General features: G+C 37.4%; 1 protein-coding gene and 1 long non-coding RNA gene across 2 annotated transcripts in view; both read right to left on the bottom strand.

The window, feature by feature from the left end:
- Positions 1-24,049, bottom strand: part of LOC121367142 — a 45,294-nt gene that overhangs the window by 5,016 nt on the left and 16,229 nt on the right. The window lies entirely within an intron of this gene.
- LOC121367143 lies at positions 19,852-22,739 on the bottom strand. Its single transcript, XR_005957329.1, has 2 exons — positions 22,709-22,739; positions 19,852-19,971 (listed from the first exon to the last, which is right to left on the bottom strand). It is a non-coding gene; the product is annotated as an uncharacterized LOC121367143 (long non-coding RNA).

The raw sequence follows: 24,049 nt of genomic DNA, 5'->3' as shown, positions 1-24,049 counted from the left end.
TAAACAGTCAACAATAAATACATTTATAGATTATTTCAGTATATTTTATGCTATTTCAAACAGTTTGTATTGTACAAAAGCCTCTTGCTTCGGACTTGGGACACTCGACCCGACAGAGCTCCGTACACAGGTGTTGATTGTAACCAGTTGCAAATTCTGGGTCCTTTGTTTTAATTGGAGTGTAATACCTTGATGGGTCTCTAAACCAAGAATGGTGCTATCGTTAACGTCTGTTTAATCTCTTGACCGGCTCAGCGACTTTGACAAATGTCTAGCCTAGTGGCAGTCGATTGACACTACTGTATAGGTCCTACTTCAGTGACTGGCGATATACTTAGGCAGACTTTAAAATCACATCTGAAACACCAGCCATATTGACCACTATTTATTTATTATTTTAAATCATGCACGAGATACCGATGTCTGGGCAAGCCGGTCCACTTGACGGATAGGAATTTGTTTCAATAACAGAAATGGACAGGCCGGTGCTTCGGACCGACAAGAATGACAAAAGTGGGACCGGCAAACGCTCGATACCATTCGTATTTAAAAAAAGAAAAAAAAAAGTTTATTGTTTTGTTATTTAAGTTTAAAACGAAGTAGTTGCCTGTTTACCACAAATGTGAAAGTCAGTTTTCCTTTGATTTTTGTGAATTACTGTTTACATCATCGATAATGTGATAAAACTAAAACCTGTTAGACGGGTTAAACTAATTTTTAGATTAAAAATATATTAGTTAACATTTACTATTTGCTTATTTAGGTGTATGTTATATTTACATATATCTCTGCAATGAATTTTATGAAACAAGTTACATAAAAATAATTTTGTATGACAAACAAAATTATGATCGATCAACAAACCCATGAAAAGGCGAGATAAGCCCGATCACATGATTTCTTGTTGATTTGCTGTCAGAACAAGTCTGAAAATAACAGGCCCCCATTTACTAAAAAATAAAAGTAAAAATATGGCTGGTCTTCCCACCATAGAGGTTTTCATCCCCCACTCCAGATATCGTTCCTAGGGCTTAAATAAGCATCTAGTCATGGTAGTTATGTGTCATTTGCCAGGGTTTGGTAATCACAAACGTAATTAATATTAAGAGTAAATATTTCTGTGTTGAAGCAGTGTGATGTATAGTACTACATTCTAAAATACATATTTAAAGGGTTTTTTAAAATAGTTTTTACCATATCATGCACATGCTTATACTTGAACTGTTACTAGAATGCCTTTGCGTTTTCCGGGAAAACAAGTTTCCTGTGCCTGTTAACATGATTAATAGACCCATGGAAACCTATGAATTGTGAATGACTCAATGACAAACGCATCCTTTAACATGAATGTTTAGCCCTACCCTTTAAAACTGAACAGTGGACGAATCATCTAGTTACATTGTGTTTATTTAATATAAATTGTACCCCTGAAAGCGCAGTCCCGCAGGTAGCAGTCATCATTTATGGCAGAATATATTACCTTGACGAGGCTCAGGGTCAGTTGTCACTACGGTACTTTCACTTCAGCTTGTGCTGCATTTTGGACAAAAATTTTCAATTATTTGAGTTTATTACTTTTTCCATATTTAATAGTGAACAGAATACAACAAAGACTTTTACCTCAATCCAAACCCTGTGGCCTGAATACCCATGGAACTTACTAGGGCCCAATTTGGCCCATGGGTTTAGGCTACTGTTTAGAGGATATTCACTGCATCATGTAAACTTGTACCTACTAGTACATGTAACAGTACATGATTAATAAAGGACAACAGTAATATTATTTTAACATTCGGTGACAGGCATATTTTTATTTATGACAGGTGATTTTGACAAGCATTGCCAAACAATTATTTTCAGGCCTTCAGCTTAAAGTGAAAGCTAAAAACCAGTGACGTGTTCTGAAGAGAATTGTGCCTGAGAACAATTTAACTGGCTTTCATTGAATCCTAAACAAAAAAACTAATTTTTTATGACTTTTTGTTTCATGCTGAAACTATATCGATTGTAAAAAAAATTCTACAATTTGTTATAGTCACCTGAGTCACGAAATTACATGCAATCTGAAGTGAAGAGTAACAAAAGAATTGGTTTAAAAGGAAAAGCCCAGGACTTTAACTTTTCCTTCTGCATCCACTTCCTGTCCTACAAAGATGGACAAATGGAAATAATGGCAGGACAAGTAGATTTTATGGTATACTTGTGCGGTGAACAAGTGATTTTTTTCTCTTATTTCTACAGGTGAGGTTTGATGGTCCGGACAAGAAAAAGTGAACAGTGTGTATACTACCAAATCAAATCCCATAGACGACAATAGTAACATATGTGGCTAAAACTCCTACCTGCAGCGTATCAGTCGACATAAACACCACGGATATAAATACCACCACCCCTCACACTTAAAGTGAATCAGAAAAAATTGGGGGTCAAGCTGCTTGTTTTTGAGATAATGGGTAGTGTCTATGACTACCCTAGTTCCGCACAAAATTCGAGTACTTTTTTTTACAGGTACCCCATACATGTTTCAAGCACAAGGCTACTTGACACATTGGTACTAGATGAAATAAAATTGCAGATTTTTTTTACGCAGATGAAACTATTATTTTTTACAACCAACACACTCACATTTATAACCAATCACAGTACAGTTCGGTGCACCTCGAACTTTGACCCAGCTGGAAGTTATTTGGTTTAGTACTACCTATAGCACATATTCAGTGCATAATAAAAATTATTATATAACATTTAGTGAAATATCTAAAATATCAGTGAAATGAAAGTGTTATTAGTCACTCAGTGACAATAACACATTTTAGAATGAAAATTTCACTATTTCACTCTAAAATGTGTTATCGTCACTGTAGAAAGTGATATCTTCACTGTAAAAAACGTTACTTGTTCAGCCATCTTTGTTTGTTCATGTAAAATAATGGTTTATTTACCAAATGAATTGGTGTTGAAAATTTCGACCATGGGACTTGGCAAGCCTCGTCCAAGGTCGAAATTTCCACCACCTCGGGTGTACTTTTTCTATTCCACATGACGACATACGATGGAGTCTTATATTATTTATCTATCGAATTGCAGTAAATATTATAGACTAGCTAACCAAAAAAAAAAGTTACTTGTAAGTAATTTTGATGTGTCCGTAGTTACACAATAATTATGCTACTTAAAAACTATCAACCTATAAAGAGCTCAGCTATTTAATTTTCAATTTTGTCAAGATAGTAAATGATAATCCATTAATTTATAAAGTCCACCTAAGAATTTCCCTGTAAGTTTAAGAAGTATCCAATTAAAAAGCTATGAGACATATTATGAGATTTGTAAAAAAAATATAAATAATAATAGATAGTAATAATAATAATAAAAATCTGCAGAGAATTTTATTTGGCAGCTGTTCAGCACTTACATACTGATTTCTATTATTTGGGAATAGGGTTGTATGAAAATCTTTGTACATTTTATCTGATTCAGCTTCAAGACACATAGTATAAAATCTTAATTACTCAGTGGTATGTATACATGCATGAACAATCTGGGTCCCAAAGCCAACATTTTTACAAAGTAAAGAACTATTTATGTTGTCATAGTACCAACTATCCCATCAACACTCTACAAGAAAATAGAGTTTCAAATTGTGAATGTTAAATTTTATTTAATTTTAAGTCTTAAATTTAAAACTCTAGGAGAAAATAGACTTGAAAAAATTTGAATGTTACATTTTTATTTAAATTTTTAAAAGTTAAAAGTTGCTTTTAATTTAATAAAAACAAATTAAAATTCACAATTTCCAAAATATTTTTCTATTAGTTTGTGAAGACTGCCCCTCAGAATCATTATGCTTCTCATTTTTTTTCAGAATTATCCAATCAATCTTTAGAAGAAGATAAATTTTAAAATGTTCCTTGTTAAATTTTCTAATTAAAATTTTAAAATTCAAAATTTCCTAAATATATTTTTATTATTTTGTGAAGACTGGCCCAGAGAATCATAGTACCATGTTTCAGAACTATCCAATGATAGTTGAAGGAGCAAATATCTAATTTAGACCTATCATATTTAATTAATATGTTGAGGTTTTAGCATGAGATTGTTATAATTTATATTTATTCTTTATTTTTTTTAAATTTTGGTACCTGTACTTTATTGACCCATGCCAATAGGGGCAATTTGGTTTTCATCCCGGGGGGGGGGGGGGGGGGGGGGGGTAATCCGACCAGGGGTGATTTTGATTCTTACCCAGAGGGTGGTTACCCAAACAAGGGTGGTACTATTCCATGCCCAGAGGGGGATAACCCGACCAGGGGTGATTTTGATTCTTACCCAGAGGGTGGTTACCCGAACAGGGGTGGTTCTATTCCATGCCCAGAGGGGGATATCCCGAACAGGGATGATTTTGATCCGTTCTCAGAGGGTGGTTACCCAGACAGTGGTGGTCCGATTTCATACCCAGAGGGAGTACCCAGACCAGGAGTAGTCAAATGTCTTATCAGGAGGGATTTAACCCCAAAAGGGGTGATTCTACCATTTACCCACAGGGGAGACCTATGGTTTAGGGTCATTTCCCATATCGCCAAGGAGGGGGTGATGTAGACAGGGATGGATTTAATTTTCACTCGGAGAAGAGGTTCCCAGGAAGTGGGTGTGTGCCAGAGGGAAGGTTGCTTCACTTCAACAAGAAAGTCGAATATGATGGCACAGGTAGCTGGAAGGCCTTTGAATGAATGAATGAATGAATTAATTAATGTTTAACGACACCCCAGTATGAAAAATACATTGGCTACTGGGTGTCAAACTATGGTATATGCAAACATTAATAGATGATCAACATCAATATAAAAATTCAACAGTTAAATTAAAACACAGTGTAAAGAACTGTGCTAAAATACAAATATCACAGTTAGATAATATTTAAAATTTACAATAAAAGGCAGTATCATGTAAGAACTGTAAAATAAGTTCTGGATGGAATCGAAAGGATTCCATCACATTTTGTGGTCCAAATATATCTTTTCGAGTTTCTTTCATATGGTTACACTCCACCAAAATGTGGCGTACCGTCAGAGTACACTGACAGTGCTCAAACTGAGGTGGAGGATCCTTCTTCAAAATAAATGAATGGGTTAAATATGTATGACACGACACAAGACCATTTCATCCTTCCTGCACGGTCTATAGGAGGACTGCCACTCTCCTATAAAAGATAAATTTGTTGATATTATGTTTAAAATCAGCATAAGGCATACCAACCCTGATATGAGGCAAATCCAAAGCAGACTTGGCAGCAGAATCTGCCTTTTCATTACCCTCGATACCAACATGGCTGGGCACCCAACAAAATACAACATCTTTATTGGCAATAGATAAAAAGACACACTTTCGTATCACCATCCCAATTAAGGGATGATCCAGCTTCATATTGCGCAAAGATTGGAGACAAGAAAGTGAGTCGGTAAAAATTATAAATTTGGATGCACTAGAATCCTTGATTTCTTCTAAGGCTTCATGAATCATGTGTTGGAGGTTGTGGTAATGATTTAATCTTGGTAGCATACTGCAGAGAAAGTTTTGCACGTCTAGCACCCAAACAAGGTTCGTGTGCATCAACATACAAGCTCTCTACAGGACATGTTCTAAACGCAACAAGACAAAGCCTAAGTCCCTGGTTGTGTATAGGATCTAGCATCTGCAAGTAACACTTGCGTCCCGACCAATACACAATGCATCCATAATCTAGTTTTGACCTCACAAGAGATCTATACAGACGGAGCATATAATCTTCCGGTCTGGTCTCCATTCCGTATTACCAATAACTTTTAAAATATTGAGCTTTTAAGCCCTTGTTTTTAACGTATTTGAGATGGGGCACGAAAGATAGCTTCCTGTCAAATATAACCCCCAGAAATTTAGTCTCCTCCACAACTGGAATTGGATTTTTGTCCAAAAAACAACTGTGGATCTAAGTGGAGACCTCCTTTCTGGCAAATATGCATACAAACTGTTTTTGCCTTTGAGAATCTAAAGCCATTGTCAGTTGCCCATTGATGAAGTTTATTCAAACAAAGCTGCAACTTACGTTCAATGATACTCATATAGACGATCTACATGTATAGCAAATCTGAAAATCATCGACATATAACAAGCAATCCACACAATGTGTTAAACACTGGGTGATGCTGTTAATTTTCACAGAAAATAAAGTTACAGACAGGATACTACCTTGAGGCACACGCATCTGCTGTGGGTGAATGTCGGACAAAGTCAACCCCACGCAGACTTTAAAAGATCTATCTTTTAAAAATTGAGAAATAAAAACAGGAAGTCGACCTCTTAGGTCCATGGAGGTCGTTTAAAATCCTATACTTATATGTGGTATCGTAAGCTTTCTCCAAATAAAAAAAACACTGAAACCAAGTGCTGATTATGGATGAAAGCTTCCCTACAAAACGTTTCAAATCTAACAAGATGATCAACCGTGCTACGTCTAGATCTGAACCCACATTGCACGTTAGTAAGCAATTTATGGCATTCAAGATACCAGACAAATGCAACTTGTCAAAGCGATAGGGCGATAACTAGTAGGATTGGTTGGATCCTTACCAGGCTTGGGAATAGGAATGATAATTGCTTTCCTCTAATCAGAAGGAAAGTCACCTGGCTCCATATTCATAAACATACTTAAGTCAATGTATGATACTTATCTATGTACTTTAAGTATGTATTTAGGTATCATACATTGACTTAAGTACGTTTATGAATACGGAGCCAGAAATCCAGATGTTATTAAAAATATTCAAAAGAACCATCAAAGATGATTCAGGTAAATGCTTTAATAACTGATAATGAATTTCATGTGACCCTACTGAAGTATCATGGGCTCTACAAAGAGCATCCTACAATTCCTCCATAGAGAAACGCCTGTTGTACACTTCAGCATTTTCAGATGAAAAATTAATGGACTGCTTTTCAGCTTTAGTTCTAACAGATGTAAATGCATCTGTACTGAAAGCAGAAGATGAGTTATGAGAAAAGTTGTCTGCCAAGGCATTTGTAACATCCATGTCACTGACAGACAAATGATGAACTGTATTACTGGATTCTTTACCTTTGATTTTACGGATCCTATTCCAGACAGATTTTCAGTTTGTGAATTCAACTTGGAGACAAAAGTTCTCCAAGATGTTTTCTTACTCTCTCTAATCTCTCTACGAGCCTTAGCCCTTGGCACTGCCAAAGTCTTAGGAATAGTTTCATCTGCATTATCCTTCAAGATGGAAGTGAACAAAGACATGGGATCATCAGCATCAGTGATGGCAAATTGTAACAGACTAGTGCTGCACAGATGCTGAAACTGACCCCAATTTGCCTTCGCCAACATCCACCTTTGAACCCTTTCAAGTGATGGTGGTCCATCATTCTCCAAAATAATGGGAAAAGTGAAGGACTACAAAGGGTTAAATCTATGGAAGTGAAAGAACCGTTTGCAGAATGAAAATATGTATGACTTTTATCATTAAATAAAAGCAGTACTTTTTGAGAATTAAGTCTTCCAATTGTTTACCTCTAATATTTACATCCTCGCATCCCCACAAAGTGTGGTGACCATTAAAATCTCCCATAATAATAAAGGGAGTAGGAAGCTGGTTAATGAGATCTTGAAGATCTCTAGAATTAAAATTAAAATGGTTTCGAGGAGGTAAATAAACTGAACACAGTTATAGTTTTATGAGCTGTGACCTTTACAGCCACAGCTTGTATATTTGTAGTTAATGCTACTATACTCTGAGGAAAAGAAAGAAATGTTTTATTTAACGACGCACTCAACACATTTTATTTACGGTTATATGGCGTCAGACATATGGTTAAGGACCACGCAGATTTTGAGAGGAAACCCGCTGTCGCCACATAGGCTACTCTTTTATGACAGGCAGCAAGGGATCTTTTATTTGCGCTTCCCACAGGCAGGATAGCACAAACCATGGCCTTTGTTGAACCAGTTATGGATCACTGGTCGGTACAAGTGGTTTACACCTACCCATTGAGCCTTGCGGAGCACTCACTCAGGGTTTGGAGTCGGTATCTGGATTAAAAATCCCATGCCTCGACTGGGATCCGAATCCAGTACCTACCAGCCTGTAGACCGATGGCCTGCCACGACGCCACCGAGGCCGGTCTATACTCTGAGGAATGTTTTCATTAACAAGAATGGAAACACCCCCAGATGCTCTAGTTTCAGTTTCATGAAACTTATGATAGAGGTTAAATCCTCTCATGGTAATATGATCAGTGTCCTTCAAGAACGTTTCCTGAAGACACACTGCAAGAGGATTATGTTTTTGAATTAAAAGATTTAATTCATCAAAATTGGGCCTAAGCCCACGGCAGTTCCACTGAATGACTGAATTAGTCATTGGGAGGAAGTATGGGAGTTAATTTGGACTTTCCCTTATGTTTTGAAGATGGTACCTGTACTTGTGGAAGATCAATGGACATATAATCCATCCCATCTTCGTCATCAGGAACCAAAGCATTAAAGGAGTTGCTGACTGGGATGGTACGCATCTCAATCTTCTTCATACGTCCAGAACGTTTACTTTTGGATGATTTTGCATCTTTGCTTGACTGAGGTCGGCTACTGGTGCCTGGCGCCCCAGAAGTTGACCTACTTGGCAGATCTATTGATCCCAAAGATGCTTGTGACATTTTATTGGCTTATTTTTGTTTCTGGGCGGCCTTTGCTACCTGATTTTCAGTTTTTTCAATATCTGACAGTTTTTCGTATTTAGTCTCATCACAGTGCCAGGTAATGTCAGTATTGGTTGCAACACTTGTCATGGAAACCCTTACTGCTGCAGCATATGACTTCCCTGCTGCAACAACTGGTGTCGATGTTTCCACCAATTTCCTGGCCTCCTGGAATGACAAGCGCTTTTCAGCCTTGACCTGCTGAACCTTCTTTTCTGTTTTCCATTTTGCATATTCATGACAGAGCAAAGGGTTTGGAATGTAAGGTTCAACAGGGATGCTGAGATACCCGGCCCTGATTGATTGAGGAAGTATTGGCTTGTTAAAAGATAAGATAAAGGTATTCGTAGGAACCAACTCATTATTCCTACGAACCATTATCCTCTTTAGAAATGTCACGCCTTGTGATGATAAATTCTCAAGGATCTCATCATCACCAACTCCCTGCAAATCACGAGACCTAATCACTCCCTTAGAAGAATTAAGGGAGGCATTAGCTGTCACTGTGATAGGCACATTACTTAAAATACTTGACTTTAATAAACATTTAGAATGGCTTTCTGTCAAGCAAAGTCCCATTTCTTAAATTTGTTTAACAGTCTTGGGCTCACCAGCCAAGCCGACAAGCCCCTTCTAAACAGCAAATGATGAAAGTTTGCTCAAGGCTCAAAGTCTGATGATGAAGAATCTACAACTTTGGTATGGACTCTTTTCAGGGTCCCATCAACAGGTTGAGAATGGTTTGTAGCCATATTAGAGTTCAAATCTTTCATCAACCATGCCCCCACCCACCAAGGAGTCCAACAAGGGGACATGATGAGGCGGATAACCAGCAGACACTAATGCCAGGGATACATGGTTGATATACTCAGGCAAGAAAAAATTAATCACCCAGTTGACCCTAGCCACCGCCTCAAGATCAATAAACACAAAAGGTAATTGAAACAATGTTTGTTCTTGGCTGCTATAAACAAAACAAAGGTTATGTGCTCTTGAGCTTGGCATGACCATGCGAATGATCAGATCGGGCCTCCCTGACCACCCGTCTGGCTGAACTCCAGGCCAAAGTGGTGTGTTGCCAGAAAACAATCCCGCAGATATGCTCCCAACTTGCCCACCAGGATCCCATCATCCAGCATTACGGGATGCACCTGACGGCCAACAAGGTGCCTCAAAAGTTGTACTGTATTAGCCTTTCTCATAGAGAATGTTTCAGGTGAGGTTACAGTACTTACAGGGGTTGGAAGGCCTTTGAGACCAAATTTCAGTACATGGCCGAGTGTGCGAACTAGCCTCCCCAGTGGTGCAAGGAGGAACTTTGTTTTTCCTTACAGGGTAAAGCCAGTGAATATTATGCCCTTATTTTGGCTCCTCAGAACCTCATGTATACAGAGATTATGCACAAGTTAGCAAAACAATTTGGGTTATATGACATGTCGAGTTCGGCTCAAATGGAGTTTTTCAAGGCTAAACAAAAACCAGGGGAGGATATACGGGATTGGGCAGACAGGGTGGTAGTTCTGGCCAATAGGGCATCTCAGGGACTGCCTGATGATTTTATGTCTTCCCAAGTAACGACCAGATTTTGTCAGGGATGTGGCGGTGGCACATCATTTGTGCAATGCAAATCCCCGGACTCTTGATGAGGCTATGGACACGTTGTTGCGGTGGCAGTGTACCAAGGCGGCATTGAATGCCTGCTCTACCCCACACGTATCGTGTGTTGAGTTAGGCTGTAGTTTACCGGTAGAGGACTGTGTGTCATGTGTTGAAGGATGGGGACACAGTGGTAGGGGTACTAATAGGGAGTTTCACCCAGTGGGAAACAGTTTAAAGGATCGATTGGATTTTTTGTCTAGTCGAGTGGAAGAACTGTCAATCGGTGGACAGCGAGTCACTCAAATGATTGTTAGTAAAAGCACGGGCACCCTTGGGTGAGAGACGCCTAATGCCCCTCTGTGGAGAGACTGGAAAAAATGGTGGAACACCTGTTGATGGAAGTAGCAGAGTTAAAGGGGCGGAGAGCATGTAGCCCAGGAGGGAACAGGTCACGTTTTGGTAATAACACCAGGGGGCAGTTCCAACCTAGGGATAGGTCACCTTCAGTGGGTAGAAGGGAGGGTTCCCCTTCACCAAAGGGTGCCTCCTAGGTGTTACCTTTGTAATGAGTTGGGACATTTTTGAAGGGAGTGTCCACAGTGGAGAGGGATTAAGTCTTTAAATGGGAAGGGACTGGGTCAGTATAGGCCTTAACCCAGTCCAAGGGAGAAGTGATGGACAGCCTCTAGCAGGTATGGTACCGTCGGGTACCGGGTACAGGGCTGTTGGCACCAGGGGGGTGACTGGCAGTTCTGTTGGGAAGAAATCTGTAAATTGGGGGCTGCTGAGGTATGTACACGCCACTAGTCGGCGTCCGTCCAGAATCCAACTTTACAGAGGGATCATTGTATCATTATCAAAAGAAAAAAAAGAAAGAAATGTTTTATTTAACGACGCACTCAACACATTTTATTTACAGTTATATGGCATCAAACATATGGTTAACGACCACACAGATAATGAGAGAGGAAACCCGCTGTCGCCACTTCATGGGCTACTCTTTTCGATTAGCAGCAATGGATTTTTTCTATGCACCATCCTACAGACAGGTTACAGGGTTCATACACTTAAAGGAAGTCAAAATTCAAGGGTTTTTCAAGCACTTTCCAGGTCAACTTTACCAAAATTCCAGGACCTTACCGAATTTCCACAGGTCGTTAAACACACAAGTGCCAACCATCTTTGTGGGTTTACAATAGATTCATTAACTTAACACGCTCCCAGTGGCAAAAAGTGACAAACTTTCTTTTCCAATATGGCGACGCTGTCGCTTGGATCTCGTGGCCGCGTGATCCTCGCATCGCAAGATAAAAAACAACAACAAACATTCACACGTCAACTGAGCCGGTAAACATTGGCATTTGATTGTGCCGCGGAAATGAAACAAATAATTTAATTACATGTTAAATAAAGTAAATAAAGCCTCCGTTTTAGGCGTTTATATTTTATTTGACATCAAATTATCATTTTCAAGGGTTTTCCACACCGCAAGATGATTTTCAAGGGTATTTAAGCACTGGAATACATTAGTTTATTTTTAAGGGTTTTCCAGGCGCGTACGAACCCTGGGTTAGCACATACCACTGCCTTTGATATACCAGTTGTGGTGCGCTGGCTGGAATGAGAAATAGCCCAATGGGCCCAATGACGGGGATCGATCCCAGACCGCCCACACAGCGAGCGAGCACTGTACCACTGGGCTACGTCCCGCCCCTGTATCATTATCATGCCAGAAGACCAGTCGATGTAGCCTTGAGAGAGAGCAGCCAGGATAGGGTTACAGGGTGACGGGTATGGTCTCGGAGAAGGTGGTTGCAAAGACTATCGATGTAGCAGGGGTAGCACCTGGAAAGGGGGTGGCTGAAAAAAATGTGGGCGTGACAGTGGGGGCAACGGGTGAGGTGGCTGAACAGGAATGGCTAGCATCGAGAGGATACAGGTAGATCAGACTGTCGGAAATTGGGTGACCTTGGAGGAAAATAGCCGAGCTAGGGTTATGGTAGGGGGTGACCATGAGGAGGATGTAGTCGTAGGGACTGTTGACGTAGCAGAGGTAGCACCTGCAAAGGGGGTGGGTGCGGGAACAATGGGTGTGGCAGTTGAGGCGACGGGAATGGTGGCTGAAAAAAAGGGGTCATTTTCGACTGTGGTGGTCGAGGTAGTGAACCAGGGGATAGAGGAACCTTCTGGGGGAGTAGTTGAAGGTGCTAGGGACCGCTTGGATGACGGGGGTGTTTCTAGCACCAGGATAGCTGGTAATGATACAATGGGGGAGAATATCAAGGATTGCTCAGATGGCGGTAATATTTCAAATGTAGAGATTAGCATTAGGGACAGCCCAGGGATGGGTAATATTCCAGATATGAAAAATTTAGTAGTAGAAGAAAGGAAGGTAATGGTACCTCCTGACTCGGCGAGAGGAGTCTCCAGGGATTTGTTCAATGGAAGGGCAGATAATAGGGGGAGGCAATACCAGTTATTAGACTTAAACCTGTAAGCACTGGGCCCATGTTCTCTGTACCCGTCATTGTAAATGGGTGTTCTGTAAATGCTACAGTAGACACCGAGGCCAAGGTTAACATAATTGCTGACCAGATCTATGATAGTATGGTGACTAAGCCTAAGGTTATTCGGAATGTAACTTTGAATACTGCAGGCAGGGAAATGAAAATTGAGGGGATCGTTGTCAAGGGGAAATTGACACTGGGAAATCAGACCTTGCCTTTTAAGGTGCGTGAGTGCGATATCGTGCTCGTACAGTGCACATAATTTTAATCTGGCGAGAGTGTGAAAAATAACACATTACACTTAACAAAAATAAAATAACTTTGTATATTGATTGCCACTATTTACTGTGTGTAGCCGATAGAAAGACCCGTTTTATAATACCATTAAAAAAAAAAAAAAAACTGACGAGAACAGTAGCATCCATGCAAGCTTTTAATATATGACTGGTACTTTATCTTTGCTATACAAATCAGAAAACACTTGTTTAATAGACATCTGCGAAGACATACCAATCCAATCAAAACTCCTTTGCCTATTTAATTCATTATTTATTAAAAACAGTCCACTTTTGTAAGATAATAGATCACAACGTCTGATAGGGCCAACTCATTTATACGTACTGTTCATATAGTTACAAAAAAAAAATATAGAATTGAATTAAATAGTGGCTTCTGAGCCTACACAAATGAACTCATTACGGAAATCAGCGAAATCGGTAAAATTGTCTCCATTAGTTCAAAACTGTTAGCCTACAAAGCTTATGTGAGGTCCCGAATATATGGCAAGTGTGTAACTTTCTACTTTCTTTAAAAAAGAAATGAAATTTAGACAAAGACAATTCAAAAGTAGACGGAATAATAAAAAGAAAGGAAAGAAATGATGATAGGTATATAGCAACAGACCTAGGTCTCGTTTACAAAAAGAAAGTTGTTTTCTTTACGTCTATTATTATTTTTATTTTTTTTCTTAAAGCCGCACACCCTAGTTCCATCCAGCGAAAATAAATTATAATTTGGTTAATCTACAAACCTGTAACACACTTAGATCACATTTTTATCAAATGGAGTGAAAAAGCAGGTTTTATATCGATAAATACCATGGGAATCCCCATGTCCCAATTGCTTGAAATAATTTTGAAAGAAAGAAAGAAAGAAGTGTTTTATTTAACGACGCACTCAACACATTTTATTTACGGTTATATGGCGTCAGACATATGGTTCAGGACCACACAGATTTTGAGAGGAAACCCGCTGTCGCCACTACATGGGCTACTCTTCCGATTGGCAGCAAGGGATCTTTTATTTGCGCTTCCCACAGGCAGGATAGCACAAACCATGGCCTTTGTTGAACCAGTTATGGATCACTGGTCGGTGCAAGTGGTTTACACCTACCCATTGAGCCTTGCGGAACACTCACTCAGGGTTTGGAGTCGGTATCTGGATTAAAAATCCCATGCCTCGACTGGGATCCGAACCCAGTACCTACCAGCCTGTAGACCGATGGCCTGCCACGACGCCACCGAGGCCGGTAAAAATAATTTTGAAAGTTAGTATTCTGATGTCACCGGTAGAAGCACAACAATGCCTACGTTACGACAAATTTCACAGACTTCGGGTGCGTTCGTTTCACCTCTCCTGGACATGTTCCAACTGTTCTGTCCTGGTTGTATCCCCTCTCCAGATATCGTAAGACTTAGCAAAATTATTGGTTTTAAGGGTTTGTAACGTTTTGTATTGAGACACTTACTTGTCTAAACTTTGTTACTGAAAATGTTCACGAACTGTGAAGAAAAATCTCACAAATGAACAACAACAAATCTGATGTTGATTGTGCGAAACGTGCACGAGAAAACAAACCGAACCAAAATGATAACGGTCAAGTGATATACCAACGTCTGTGACATTAAAAATAGATTGGACCTCGCTTGCTTAACGGTTTTTTCTCGACAACACGTTTTGTGAAAAAATGCAAAAAAATGCATTTCGTGATTTTACAAACATCAGGATTACCAAAAAGCACTTCAGGTGAATGGAAATGTGTATTCTAAATAATAAAATGTAAGTAAAGTGCAATTTTATTTGTGAAAAATGGGGTTTAATAGCGAAAAACAACGCCATAATGGTTAACAAATAAACGTAACTAGGGTGTGTCCCTTTAAATCAAATAAAAGTTCATTTAAATATTTGTATTTCAGCCAGAGGTTAATGCATGTACATCTGTTATTTATATAATGTATATATGTACAAAATATAGTAACAGTAATCAATGATCACAGCTGACTATTTAATTTTTGTTTCAATACGTTTGATAGAAAGTCAAAGACCATGTGACTGGAACGTGATTTGATGTGCAATAGTCTGTGACCAGTGTTTCTGCCAGAAAGAAATTTTTGGGTATAGCACTATACAATTGAATATTTGCAATGTTGACAGGGGGTGTGGGGGCCTCCATTAGAAAGATATGGGTTATGTTTAGGGTTAGGGTTAATAAAATCATACAGTAATGATAAGACTCATTAATTTTGTCAAGAGGTCAACTTAATAAAATAAATTCTGCAAAAACATTTGGGTAATGACAGATTTTGCTTTTTTTTTTTTATCAACAACATTGATAGTGTTCAAGATCAATAATGTAACGCTGACTTGACACAGATGTCACAGCCGTTCGTAACTGGTAGTGGTAGGTCAAATGGCGTAACAAAATGTTGAGGGAGGGAGACTGGTTGCGTAATTGTTGAATTAAAAATGCCACGTGAATGTCAATGCCCCAACCAACACTATCAATTGAAATAATTGTAAGCCTACGTTTAACGAGTTATTAAAAAAATAAAAATAATAATAGGTGGGATCTAATTCAGTCGGTAGTGCACACCTAAGATGCTTGGGTCATGGTTCCACGTACCTCCTCAGAACCAGCGAGTTTTTACAATCGCAACTATCCTAATCATGTTCGTTGCACATAATAATGAAATTCAAGAACAGTTTATTCCTACACATGTTTAGCTGCATGTTCATCAAATCATCTAACACTAAAAAGGTATGTATAATTGTGTGCATTAAATTATCTCAATAGTACATATTGTAATTAAAAAATCAAATTGTCTGCATCAGTGCATGTCATAATTATATTTTTTAGCACTGCTTCTGCTTAATTTTTGCAACATATGTCTCTACATTTACATGATTTTTGGATTAGTTGGTCAGTTGCCAGTGGTGGCAAAAGTTAAGGTGCTGGAAAAGGTGGTAGTACCACCAAATTCGGCGAGACATTTCGAAAGTAGTGTAAACCGAAGTATGCCCACATTTGTGGTGGAGCCAAGCATGGAATGTGTGTCAACATTAGCAATGATGCCATACACGTTCCATGTAGCAGGTGACAAGGCTAGGGTATGTCTGGTGAATCTAGGGGATAGGCAAGCGTGTTGGCGTTTGGTGTCTGGTGACAATTAGCGATGGCGTATGTGGATATTTAACATGGTAGCAGAGCGTGGTTGTGTTAGAAAACTAAAGTGTGTGACTTTTCAGTGAAACATTGTGAAAAATGTCTTCTTTGGCATAGTGAAATGCTGTACTTTTATTTTGTGTTTGGACTGATTTTTTGGCTTCCGGAACTTTCGACAAATATGGTGGCGGGAAGTTACAAAACGCCACTGATGTTTTGTGAATCAAAACCGTACAGCAGATGGGTGGATGAAATTAAAAGTGTTGCAGACTATAACAGATTTGGAAAAGAAGAAACAAGGTCCAGCGATAGCGTTATCATTACAGGAAAGTGAAGGGTCGATCCGTCATAAAGTGTTTAGTGAACTCAGCGTTGATGAACTGTGCACAGACGATGGTGTAGCGACTTTAACATTTATGGACAAAATATACAAAAAAGACGAACTTACGGCGGCATATGAAGCGTATACAGAATTTGATAGATATAAAAGAACTGGCGAAATTTCTATGGAGATGTACATCACGGAGTTTGAAAAGCGGTACAACAAAACAAAAAAATTGTTGTGTATTAGCGTTTAAGTTACTTGATGGAGCTGATTTATGGAAAGGTCCTGGCGTTGTTCTTGGCCAAGATGTCAAAGTTGTGTTTGTTAAACATGGAAGTATATATGTGAGGGTTCATCCTTGCAGGCTTGTAAAAACTGGAGGCGAATTTCTTCAGTCGGAAGATACTGAACAATCTGTGGTTAGTGATCAGTCTGTTACTAATGCTGCTGATCATTCATGTATTGAAAATAACTGTAATGCAGATAAGATACATGTGCCTTTTGGAGATGAAGACACAACTGAGACTGAATCTTGTTCATCTGAAAACTTGGTACCAGACAGAGAACTGAACGAACAACCTTCTGGTACTTCTCGTGAAACTAATGTAAAGAAATTGAAACCATTGCCTAAGGTAAACAGTAAAATTAGATACTTACCTGTGAGAAGCGATACATGGATACAAACTGAGATTATGAGTAGGGGTGGTAAAACGACTGGAAGAAATCGTTCCTATTTCAATGTCAGTAATAAAGGTGATTCAGTTGTAAAAGGGCTTAACTTTGAAACTGGTGTTGAACAGTGGGAAATTGATGAAACTGTTAGTGAAAATTCTGAGTCAAGTGATGCATCCAGTAGTGAACAAAATGTTAATGTTGTTTTTATTCCCTGTTCTCGTCATGGTGAACATGTAGTTAAATGTGCTAAAATTCGTGAACTTGACAACTGAAAGGCATTTCATGTATATGATGAAGTCGATGACATGGGACAGCCATGTTTGCCAACCCGTTGGGTAGTTACGGAAAAAACTGTTAATGGGAATAATGAAGCAAAACCTAGATTGGTGGTTCGTGGTTTCAAAGTGATTCTCCTACTGCATTGAAAGAAACTTTACGAACTATGTTAGCAGTATCATCGTTATTCTCATGGGAATGTAAAACTATTGATATTAAATATAAAGCTGCATTTTTACAAGGTCATGCAATTGACAGATATTTTTGTGTAAAACCTCCGACAGAAGCTGATTCTGATGGTAAACTCTGGAAGCTCAAGAAATGTTTAAGTGACGCATCAAAAACATGGTATTTTAGTGTGTTGAGTGAACTAAAAAAAACTTGATTGCAAACAGTCAGAATTTGATCCAGCATTGTTTTATTGGTTTCATAACAAATCTCTTGCAGGTCTGTTTCTTATGCATGTTGATGATTTTATTTAGTCAGAGACAGAGTACTTTGCAAAAGCAGTGATTCATAGACTTCAGACAATATTTCAAATTTGTAAACAAGCAAAGGGTACTTTTAAATACAGACTTGAGATAGATGAAAAACCTGACTGCATTATTCTTGATCAGTGTTCATATGTAGATAGTTTATCAACTATTTCAGTGAGTGTTGTTAGAGCATCACAGAAACTTAACCCACTGAACAAAGAGGAGGTAGCTCAGTTACTATTGGACAAATCAATTGGGTTAATTAGTAGCCAAACTAGGCCAGATGTGTGTTTTGATAGTTTAGAACTTAGTGTGGGGATCAAAGATCCTGAAGTTGAAGACATACTAAAAGGAAATAAGGTTGCAAAAAAATTTAAGTCTGAAAGTTGTTTTATTAAATTTCCAAAAATTTGAAATATTAGTGACGTGAGGTTAAGGCTGTTCTGTGATGCATCATATATGCAAATTTAAATGATGGTGTTTCTAGTTCAGGTGGCTTTATAGTTTTCTTGATTGGATCAAATGATGAGTGTTGTCTTCTTTTCTGGAAAGCAAACAAGATACGTAGAGTTGTAAGAAGCACCCTAGCTGCTGAAACACTTGCATTAACTACCGAAATGACTTATATTTTTCACTTATAAGTGAAGTATAAGTCGTTAATACTTTTCAAGTATAAGTGACTTATAAGTAAACGATTATGATTTTGTATGCAAATGAGGTATCACTTATACAAAGTATATGTGACATATAAGTGAAGTGTTAACCATATATATAAGTGAAGTGTAAGTCATTCGCTTATATTTAACAGAAGTGTTAGATATATATAAGTGACTTATAAGTGAAGTATAGGTGAAGTATAAGTGATTCACTGATATTTACAAACATTACTGTATAAGTGAAGTATAAGTGATTCACTGATATTTTACAAAAAAAACCCACTATAAGTGAATTAAATATAAGTGAAGTATAAGTGATTCACTGATATTAAACAGAAACTGCTGTATAAGTAAAGTATAGGTGAAGTATAAGTGATTCACTGATATTTACAAACATTGCTGTATAGTGAAGTATAAGTGATACACTGACATTTACAAACATTGCTGTTTAAGTGAAGTGTAAGTGATTCACTGATATTTTACAAAAACGCTGTATAAGTGAAGTATAAGTGAAATATAAGTGAATATCAAAGGCTGTGGTATGTGCTGTCCTGTCTGAGGTAAGATCATATAAAAGATGATTTGCTGCTTTTGAAACATGTAGAGAGCTTCCTCTGAAGACTACATGTATGGGTCAGAATTAATTATCAATTTAATTTTTTACATCCAGTAGCCAGTGATGAACTAATCAGTGCTCTGGTGACATCATTAAACAAATGAAATTAGTCAGCAATCTGTCCCTGGAGGCCAAATTTCAATATTCTCAAGTAATTTCTGTATTAATGCGACTGACCCTATCTCCACCCACAGAAATGGACACCAATTTTGGTCAAGCTACCAACTGGTAACAAATGTTTTGTCAAGAAAAAGAAAAAGAAAAGAAAAAAGAAGAGTGAAACAACAGGTTCAAAATCCATGAATACCATGGGAATTCCCATGACCCATTTAATTCAAATAATTGTTTTAAAAGGGTATTGTTCTTATGTCACCGGTACAGTATGACAGCACTTCTACACCCTATCTGTAAACTGTCAGCAAGACATAAAAATTGAAGCACAATAGTCTTAACAAAGTGGTGTTTCATTCTTCCCGAAGTGACCCACTAATATATCTGAACAGTATATATGCAAAGAAATATTTTATAAATAATATAAATGTATATTTATTTTTAAATGTTAGATTGGATTCTCTCACATCCCTTTTCTTCAGTTATGTCTTGTTCAGTGCCATCTTGATATATGTCATCCAACATTCAGATGGGATTCTGCAAAACAAAAAAGAACAAAATATTTTATATATAGTTTGGATAGATCTGCTATGTAATTAGCAAGTGTTTAATGTAAACATTTAGTTCTTTCTATTAGTTTTTAAAGACTAAGTTAGAGAATTTTAGCCTACCAAGTTTCAGGTGTGGGGAATCAAAATTTCAGGAAAAAACAAACTTTCAGTTACATTTTCAATTTTACTTCTAAAAATAATAGTTTAAAAAAATATTCAATCAAATCTCTAGGATAAACGATAATTTTTGTATTAAAACACTTTGAAATATTCAGTGTTGAACTTTCATTTTAATTAAGAAGAAACCAGAAAATAAAATACATACATGTATATACATATATTTTTAATCTCTTAAGTTCTGGAAACTACTAGAAAGAATCATGCAAATAACTGTTTATAAATTTCTTTGATTCAACTGATTGTGTTTCTATAAGTTTCATGTATTTGTATGTACATGTTGAGGATATTAAAGGTGGATGATCAACTTTAATAAAATATCAGTCAGACTGATTTGTTCAGTACATGAACCATTACAACATATATGTATCTGGAGATCACTGGTGAATAAATGAAAACATCCATTTTAATTGTGCATTTTGTAAAAAATATGATGACCCTTGGTTTTTCTTTTGGTGTTCTCTGTAGCATCTTTATTTTTCTGAACAAACAATAGGTATTCTGACTTTAGAACAGTTTAATGTAAATGATATTAACATTCAATGATTGGGCTTATAAAAATTAATATGTGTATTAAGCAAACATAAAAGCTAACAAATATTTTTCATGTTACTGTTTAAAATGTCAGTCATTACAACTGCCCCCATTTCCCTTGGGCTTTTAATTAGCACTGTGTGAAGTAAATTAATTACTCCTAGTCTGCCAGAAGTAGAGGTACACATCCTTTTGATAAGACAGGTACAAAGTGATCAGGTGACAATTCCCATTCTCCTATAGACATTTTATTGCCCCAATTAGTGGAGCTATGTAATCCCTTTGTAAGGTGATATCTAAAGACTTCCAGTGTTTGTGAATTGCTGAAGTTGATGAACATTACAAACATTATTTAGTTCATTTAATCAAAATACATATATATATATAGAATGTAGGGCAATTGCTCACTGGACAATACCTCACTGGACAATTGCTCACTGGACAATTGCTCACCAATAAAGTGAGAAATAGGACAATTGCTCACCTTTAGGTTTTTTTTATTAATAAAATTTTATTTATTATTTTATTAATAAAAAATAACAGAATTTTTAGAAGGCACTGGAGTTAGGTAATCGTGGTCACCTTTGATATTTTTTCTTTTGTTAATAAAAAAAGAACATAAAACACAGAATTTCTAAAGGCACAACTTCAAGTTAATTAAAGTTTTTGAGGTTCCTATAATTGTTTGTTTAAGGAGGCAGTTACTTTTGACTGTAATTATGAACATCAAAGGCATATAACGTGTTTCAGGTATAGGTGTTAATTACTAATTACATTATATTTTTAGGATAACTACTCAAACATTATTGTTGGTTTAGGTAGATCAAACTTTTAGAATTATGTGTTGTTTTTAGTAATTAGTTACTTTTTAGCCTTTTACTACTACTCTGCAAGACTTAACACTGACCATCAAAGCTTTAAAAAAGATTTGAAATATCACAAAAAATTGTAAAATTGATACAAGTCATGGAACATTGGATTCTAGAGGCTGGTTGGCCATCAGCACCCTTCTGTGTGGACAGCTATCGACAGTCTACGCAAAGACCAGGCACTGGTTTCCACCCTCATCCTCCAACATCAGCAAGGTAAACCACCTAGGAAGAGGGTGAAGAGGTCCACTCAGCAGATGCAAAGGAGACTGCAGAATTTGTGTCAGGATTTTGCTGATGGAAACAGGGGACTCCCACAATATTTGATTGTGCTGAACTATAATGTGCTGTTCAAGAACTCTTGTACTGACATTTCTATGCTGAACTGATGTGCTGAACTTGTTTAAAATATAGCTGATTTAGAATTAATTTTGTTACTTTATTTAAAGGTGTTTAATAAACTGAGGTTACCATACCCACTGATAATATCAGAGATTCCCACTCACACCCAACCATTTACACACACATACCATAACCTAAAATAAAATTTTATTAATAAAAAAATCAGCAATTGTGGTGAGCAATTGTCCTATTTCTCACTTTATTGGTGAGCAATTGTCCAGTGAGCAATTGTCCGGTGAGGTATTGTCTGGTGAGCAATTGTCTGGTGAGCAATTGTCCGTACTCCATATATATATGATGCTTTTCAAGTTGGTTTTATCACATAAACTGTTTTAATGTACAATGTCACAAATGTTCCTCCATTACCGGAAATGGAGGGACAGGTCACAATGATCAAAATTATATAATTATATAAATTATATAACAGAGGGAAACCACAAGTATATTTTAATTAATTACTACTAATTACTTATAATATTTAAATGCAAACACCACCACCAAACCTTTATGTGACAAAATAACTATAATCAGCACTAGTTTGAACTTTTAGTATAGTTGTATTCACTAAATGAAATGTCTATGCACATGCATTAACATAAATAAAGAGAATTTATCAGACAAAGGAATGCCGCCATTTTGTCTATTTGAAAATCCAACAATGATTGTAATGCATGGTTTTTAAATGAAAAACATGAACTGTTAAAATAAAAAAATAGGTGCTACATGTAGTCAGATACTTACCAAATTAGTTTTCCTGTATGATAGACTTGTTCCATGGACGTGAGGTATAGTCTTCAGGGGTTTCCCTAGAGCGATAAGCCGACACGGCCCGTGCTCCCTTAGTCAGCCAAGTAAGCGCCTTCATGTCTGGTAAGCGCCTTAACTGCAGGACCGTGTCGGCTTAATTTGTAACATGTATACAAAACAATGGAGCTGTGATCCGTAACGTCATTTTCTATCTTCTGATGTGAACAAACGGTTACATAATCTATTCGACACCTCAAACATAATAATACCAAATATTCAATTAGCATAATAGCGATCTGGCGACCGGTAACGAGAAACGGTGTTATCCAGAATACAGCGTATGCCTTATGATGTTTGCTAATTTTAATAATCATGGTTATTAATTTTAACGCATGCATTCGACATGTATGACAGCAATGTGACGGCGATTCAATGTCTGGAAGATATGTAACTTGCTATTTTAATTTTGTAAAGTCTTTGAACCAAAGTAATAAAAACAAACCAACAATGCATGTCAATTTGAATACACATGCCAGTTCAGGGCCGAACGACATGTCGGCTATCCCAAGGGCTGAGTTCAGCCAGACCGAGCGGAAACAAAACGTTCGCTACACTGTTTTGTGCGCTCCACGTTAAACCAAATGGACACGACGGACACCAATCAAGTAGTTCGCGAACGTTAGGAAAAACGTTTGTTGGCTGAACTGAGGAAAGCTCTCGGCGTAATATACGTCACGCTTCAGAGTCAGCTGACACCCACGTGTCAAGAGATATCGTTGCGGACATGAACAATACGATTACACAGGAATAAATCTTGATGTAAATGTGTAGAAAAACAATAGTTGTTTGCATCAATGAATACCTAACTGCAGTTTCGTTATTTCCTTTGTCTTTGTTAATTTTGTACCTATGGTCGAGAGCTCGCACTGAGATCGCGATCGCGGGAAATGTGCATGCAGTATTTATACAAATTGCAATTAAACGTGCACTGAATTAGTTTACAATAATCATATTTGTTAGATAATGCTAGATATATATTTGTTAAACTGTGAGATGACATTTAATAAGTTAGCTGGATTTTTTTTTTAAAGTAAAATTTTATTTTATTAACGTTTTGGGGTTTTTTTTGTAGTTTTTTTTATAAATGGAATATACTGTGAAGTCAGCATTCTTAGCTTAGGTATTTTACAAGCAGAAATCACAACAAGCATTTAACACGACGCTGAAATCAACAACAACAACATGACGCAAATTATGAAGTTGTTGGGGGTGGGGAATTGATGGGTTTTTTTATAGAAAAAAGCCCCCCTCCCCTCCTCCCACACAAAAACAACC

The sequence above is a fragment of the Gigantopelta aegis genome, unplaced genomic scaffold (assembly GCF_016097555.1).
Source record: "Gigantopelta aegis isolate Gae_Host unplaced genomic scaffold, Gae_host_genome ctg947_pilon_pilon:::debris, whole genome shotgun sequence".
Lineage (NCBI taxonomy): Eukaryota > Metazoa > Mollusca > Gastropoda > Neomphalida > Peltospiridae > Gigantopelta > Gigantopelta aegis.
This window is presented reverse-complemented; position numbering and strand designations above follow the sequence as displayed.